Below are 6990 nucleotides of genomic sequence, written 5' to 3'. Positions count from 1 at the left end.
CTTTAAGGCCTTCCTCTTCCCATGCACCTCTAATCAACAAATATTAAAAAGATCATTGAGAATCTTAGAAATACGATTGTTGTTATAAAATACATAGAAGATAAATAGAGAGGGGACTTAAGTCCAATATTGGGGGGGATTACCTTTTCCCCACCTAGGACAGCTGAAGGGGCAGATTCAAAATTTGGGTCAAAATAAGGGTTACAAAAAAATAGAGGGATTATATAAGCTAGACAGCGAAGTACTACCCCATGACTACTGACGAAGAACACTCAGAAAAGTGACACTGAGCCTGCTGTGGGACAACGCTGTTTTCTGACTGTGACTCTGAGCCGAGTGTAGTCAATTCACAAAAAACATTATAAGAACGCAGTACCAAAGCATGGCTCAATGTTGCATGTAGGTATTTGAGTATACACTAAGTAGGCTACAAGCTTATTGTTTTTAGTCCAATACACTTTATAAACTTGAATTCCTCTGTTTTTTTTTTTTTTTTTCATTTGTTTTAAATTATGCTCTAAACGTGTTGGATTCTCCGTGTTGACACGTAGGGTATAATTTCGCGTTAACACGTTAAGTTTGTGTATTTCGTGAATCATGATGCTTTACTGCCACCAACTGGTGTATGGCGTTATTGCTGAAACAACATAAAGCCTTAACTTAAGAAAGCCACTCAACATCCCAATCCACATATGGTATATTGCCATCGGACGGGACCAGAGCGCTAGCGCGCGGCGCCCGTTAAATGATTTTTGCCGAGCCCGAGAGCGGGTCCAGTGCGCTCAGGGGAACACGCCACGAAGTTCCGCGCCCTCGCTGAGTCTCTACTCCTCACGTGGAAAGAGATATGAATAATCAAAGTTTGGGCCTTTTATCCGCAATTTTTCATCAGTCCACCAGGTGGCACATGGAATGTCCCAACACATGTATATTATATTGGGTTTGGGATGGGGTATTTCCGGCCTCCGAATATATTGGAAGTGGGATGGTTGTCCAATTGCTGTCAAATATATTGGAAGTGGGATGGTTGTCCAATTGCAATATATTCTGATGGTGTCAAATATATTGGAAGTGGGATGGTTGTCCAATTGTAATATATTCTGATGGTGTCAAATACATTGGAAGAGGGATGGTTGTCCAATGGCAATATATTCTGATGGTGTCAAATATATTGGAAGTGGGATGGTTGTCCTGATGGTGTCTAATATATTGGAAGTGGGATGGTTGTCCAATTGCAATATATTCTGATGGTGTCAAATATATTGGAAGTGGGATGGTTGTCCTGATGGTGTCTAATATATTGGAAGTGGGATGGTTGTCCAATTGCAATATATTCTGATGGTGTCAAATATATTGGAAGTGGGATGGTTGTCCAATTCCCATACATCCTGATGGTGTCAAATATATTGGAAGAGGGATGGTTGTCCAATTGCAATATATTCTGATGGTGTCAAATATATTGGAAGTGGGATGGTTGTCCTGATGGTGTCTAATATATTGGAAGTGGGATGGTTGTCCAATTGCAATATATTCTGATGGTGTCAAATATATTGGAAGTGGGATGGTTATCCTGATGGTGTCTAATATATTGGAAGTGGGATGGTTGTCCAATTGCAATATATTCTGATGGTGTCAAATATATTGGAAGTGGGATGGTTGTCCAATTCCCATACATCCTGATGGTGTCAAATATATTGTAAGTGGGATAGTTGTCCAATTCCCCTATATCCTGATGGTGTCAAATATATTGGAAATGAGATGGTTGTCCAATTACCATACATCCTTATGGCTTCAAATATATTGTAAGTGGGATGCTTGTTCAATTACCATATATATTGTGTCAAATATGTTCAAAGTGGGATGGTGTCCCATCACTACATATTGTCATCAGAGCACGTTTTAGGAAAACATAATTGTAATGTCTAAAAATACATTTAGCCATATATCCCATGACTCCCTGATCTCATATCTGTCTTTGGAGTTGTAAAATTCTACTGTCCAAAATCCATATATTTTTTTTTGACTTGAATATATTGGAAGTAGGATTATCAGATCTCAGCTTCAGAACAACATAAGAGGTTTTTACAAACGGGTCTATCTTTGTCTGGGTCTATCTTACTCAGCGTGTGAGTTTGGAGAAGATTGGAGAGAATAAATATTTTCACTCAAAAAAACTAAAAGGGGTCCCCCTATGAGTTGTTTTTAAGTGAAAAAATTTATGTCCTCCAATCATCTCCAAACTCACACCCTGAGTTGATGACACTCAGACTTAGACGAAACTGGTCTTACTTTGAAGATATTTCACTCCTAAGCCAAGATCTGATAATCCAACTTCCAATATATTCCAGTCAAAAACATATATGGGTTTTTGACAGTAGAATTTTACACTTCTAATTACAGAAAAAGGATCAGAGGGACTTGGGCTGTATGGAAACATGTATTTTTTTTAACTATATAAAATGTTTTCCCAAAATGTATAAGTCTTTACTTTAACCATCCCAATTGCAATATATTTGACACAAGTGTTATATATTATATTTAAGCAGTACATTTCTTCGTAGATGTCTTTCAGTAACTGTAAAACATTTATTTTAATTATTTGTAATTTGCTAAGACACATGGAAGACCTTTACATCCCGAGGTAGTGATAGCTTACAACCTGGTCTCACACCTACTTGTGATATAGTCACATATATAGGAGACTGCAATTCATGCTGAAAATATGCGATATGTCACGAATTGCAGATTACTATATCACGAGTAGGTGTGAGACCGGGCTGTAGCTTAACATTACTGGCTGATGTAACTTTGCTAACTGACAAAGCGACACATTTATGTTATGATTAAAACCAATATTTAACAAAAAATATATTCATTAAACACATGAAAAGTGTTGTATTCTAATCAAATGATATTTAAACTCCCGCACGAGTTATGCACAGGGGCCGTGTCTTCATTAATTCAGACTTATTATCCTGGATTTAAGTCCTTTATAGAGTATTTAGTTATTTTTTATAACGTCTCTTCCTTACACATGTAAACAATCGTACACACACAAGAATGCGTGTATTTGTATAACTAAAAATGTGAGTCTGTAAACAAGTTTTAGTCCCCACACCGAGATTATATCCATCTACACACAGACAAAGAGAGAGTCCACCAGTTTCGCTACACTACACTTTGTTTGGGTTTTTATGTACTGTTTCTAATTCTATATTTTTGTTGTGATATCAGTTATAATTGAATATGTATTTTGTCTCGTTCACCAGTGATATTTTTCAGTTACTGTAGTTAAAACAGCATTTAACTAATCCATACGGGCCTACTTACATATTCATGATTGGATTTACATCACACACTGTAGCTGACACGAAACATAAATCCTTTGTGAACGTAGTCCCTACGTTTCATCTGAATTATTCATAACATAGTGAGCGAAGCACTGACCTATGGCTACGTTGAGCCCTACGTGAGCAGTGTGAAGACAGCAATATTAGTAAGCTGATCCCCATAGCAACTGGAAGTTAATTTTTCACAATAAAAAACCTCTGGTGTTTAGTACCTTAAAATTTGTAAACATGCATATTATTATATAACTTCATTCATAACATGCTCTAAAGCTTTTCATAATTGTATATCAAACAAACATCACTATTCTCTCACACTATGTGTGTGACACATACTGAGATTTGACATTGATAAATTATGTGCATTCTTTTAATAGCATACTGCTAAACAATACAGTGTCAATACAAACCCATGGTGAAATTAACTTTCCAGATCCTCCTCTTTCTGTAAACGTATTGTATGTTTAACGATACATTAAGTTACTCATGTTTTATTTAATTATGTGTATCTACTTCTATATATAAATTAAGAGAGGATAAATCTCCTTCAAAATGAAATTGAACAAAAAATTCTGAATTAAAAAAGGGCTTTTTCAGCAGTTCAGTGGTGGTTGAAGTGAGGGGTTTATATATATATATATATATATATATATATATATATATATATATATATGTGTGTGTGTGTGTGTGTGTGTGTGTGCTTTTAAACGTATTTATATATGTATAATGTTAATACAAAATCTCATAAAAAACATGGTCAAATCCAATACGCTTAGAGACCAACGACATTCCTTACACCTGGACCCCCATGACTACTGACGAAGAACACTCAGAAAAGTGACACTGAGCCTGCTGTGGGCCAACGCTGTTTTCTGACTGTGACTCTGAGCCGAGTGTAGTCAATTCACAAAAAACATTATAAGAACGCAGTACCAAAGCATGGCTCAATTTTGCATGTAGGTATTTGAGTATACACTAAGTAGGCTACAAGCTTATTGTTTTTAGTCCAATACACTTTATAAACTTGAATTCCTCTGTTTTTTTTTCATTTGTTTTAAATTATGCTCTAAACGTGTTGGATTCTCCGTGTTGACACGTAGCGTATAATTTCGTGTTAACACGTTAAGGTATTGACGCGTTATGAACGTGTTAACACGTTAAGTTTGTGTATTTCGTGAATCATGATGCTTTACTGCCACCAACTGGTGTATGGCGTTATTGCTGAAACAACATAAAGCCTTAACTTACCAAATAACGGAAACAATTCCAGTGTTTAATGTTCTGAACAATGTTTATGAGATTTTGTATAAACATTATACAAACATAATATTTATATAAACATAAATACGTTTAAAAGCGCACACAAACATAGATATATATACCCCTCACTTCAACCACCACTGAATTTACTGCTGAAAAAAGCCCTTTTTTAATTCAGATTTTTTTGTTCAATATAATTTTGAAGGAGATTTATCCTATCTTAACATATATAAGTATGTGGCCACAAATGGGTCCACAATTCCATTTAGACCTAACAGGTGGTGGTGGGGTCTTAGTTCCGAAAAGCCATTTAGTGGACAAAATAGCAGTTGCTTACCTCTTCGTAGTACCACACCATCCCAATCCACATATATGATACGCCGCTTGGTGGACCTTATCGGCCTAGCGCGCGGCGCCCCCTAGACGATTTACTTTGCAGAGCCCGGGGTCGGGTCCTGGGCACACGTGGTGAGAGCTAAAAATCCTCAAAGTTTGGGCCTTTTACCCGCACTTTTGCATCAATCCACCAGGTGGCTCCCGGAACGTCCCGATTCCAATATATTCCATTACAGGCAAATATATTGGGATTGGGATGGCGTATATATTTATCATTCGTTGAAGTGTTTTGTAATGTTTTTAATACTTTTAACATGCCCAACATCCATAGACATTAACATTTTTAAAGTGTTGGCTACTTTGATAAGGCAACACAAACGTCCTTTCACAAAGTTTCCAACTATCTTTGATATATTTATAATGCCAGTAAACCGACAAACACGTAACCACAGTGAGCCAGCCTGCCCTTCTGAAACTCTTGTCCGAACGCCTTACTTTCAAATTTTCAAGTTAGCTAATGTTACTGCTGCATTACTTAAGGTGGAAGCGAAAAATTTAAAAGCTTCTGAGCGAACACCAGTCAGAATGTCAACACTAGAACTATCAGGATTTTCATATACCCCCTTTTTCTACCAGAGGCTGCCAAATGGCAGTGCTGGGGTAATTTGCAACCCATTAGGCCACATTTTGTTATGTACATTAAGCCACTACTAGGTGCTAAAACGGGGGGATGGGTGATAGTGTGAACTGTGTTGACTGACAAAGCTCTGAGAGTCACAGCAGGCACAGACTTTCAGGAGTTTAGTTTAGGGCAACAGTCTCAACAAATAAAAAATATTTTGGTACTTTGGCAGTTTTCTCAGCTGCTGATAATTATTATTATAATCTTTCAAAAATATAATGAAATAATACTTGTTTATTTAGAATACACACAATAAAGAATTATTTAAGCTTTTTAGTTTATATTTGTTGATCTAATGCAGTATTATTTGATGTGAAACCTACAAAAACCTTGAGAAATATAAATAAAAAATTCAGTTAAGTAAAAATTGCTCAAAAATAGTATTTAAGTTTAATTTGAGTCATATTTACTTGTCAAGAAAAACACTTTGCCAATGGGGTGAGATATTTTGACTTAAAACAAGAAAAAATGTCCTGATAATATTCTTTTACTTGGGTTTTTAAATGTTTAAGTAAAAATGTCCTTTTTACAAGTAGCTGAGGGTTGTTTTTTGTATAAATTTATGTAAAAATATCTTTACCTATTGGCAGTTTTTCAAAAGACAAAAACTACTTAAAATAAGGTTACAACATATCAGAGCTATTTTGACTAATCAATATGCCACTTTTTGCACTGTGAAAACAATCCTACATTAGTACAAAGGAGGCAGTTTTTCAAAAGGCAAATTTACTTAAAATCTGAACTTTAGCTATTTTGACAAATCATCAGTGAGAAAACAATCCAAAATTAGTACAAAGGAGGCAGACTTGAGGTGTTTTGGAATTATAGTTCAAATAATGTCTTTGTGTGAGTTTTAGAGAAAGATGACTGCAGACACTGGAAAACTTGTTAATAAAGTGCATAAACTTTATATAATAAACTGCACCAAAGTAAATAGCCTATCTGGCTACATGCTGAGTGAAATAAAATAGAATAAACCTTTCTCACTATAGTACAATATTACAAATATACACGATGGAGGTAACTGAGATGGGTGTGTCAGTGTCAGTCAGGGTGTGTATTCCCTGCCACATACGCCAAGGGTCAGAGGAGGTAAAGTGCTCCTCAATCCAGAGTTTGTAGCAGTGCTTGGCTATAGCTATTAGTCTCTTCATATTGCCAGGAACTCCAGTGGGCGGTACAAAGGACGCTCGTACCCTGAGCGCTTCTATGCTGAGGGATGCCATGGTAAGAAATCTCAGACCACCAGTCTTGTTTTTTGCCCTTCTTTTGTACGCATTAGGTTTTTCCATTTATGTGCATCTGCTTTTGTTTTTTTTGTGAATCAGGACCGGCGTTTGTAGCAGTGCTTGGCTATAGCTATTC

The sequence above is a fragment of the Hoplias malabaricus genome, unplaced genomic scaffold, assembly GCF_029633855.1.
Source record: "Hoplias malabaricus isolate fHopMal1 unplaced genomic scaffold, fHopMal1.hap1 scaffold_66, whole genome shotgun sequence".
Taxonomy (NCBI): domain Eukaryota; kingdom Metazoa; phylum Chordata; class Actinopteri; order Characiformes; family Erythrinidae; genus Hoplias; species Hoplias malabaricus.
The sequence above is the reverse complement of the archived record's forward strand: the minus strand, read 5'-3'. Positions refer to the sequence as shown.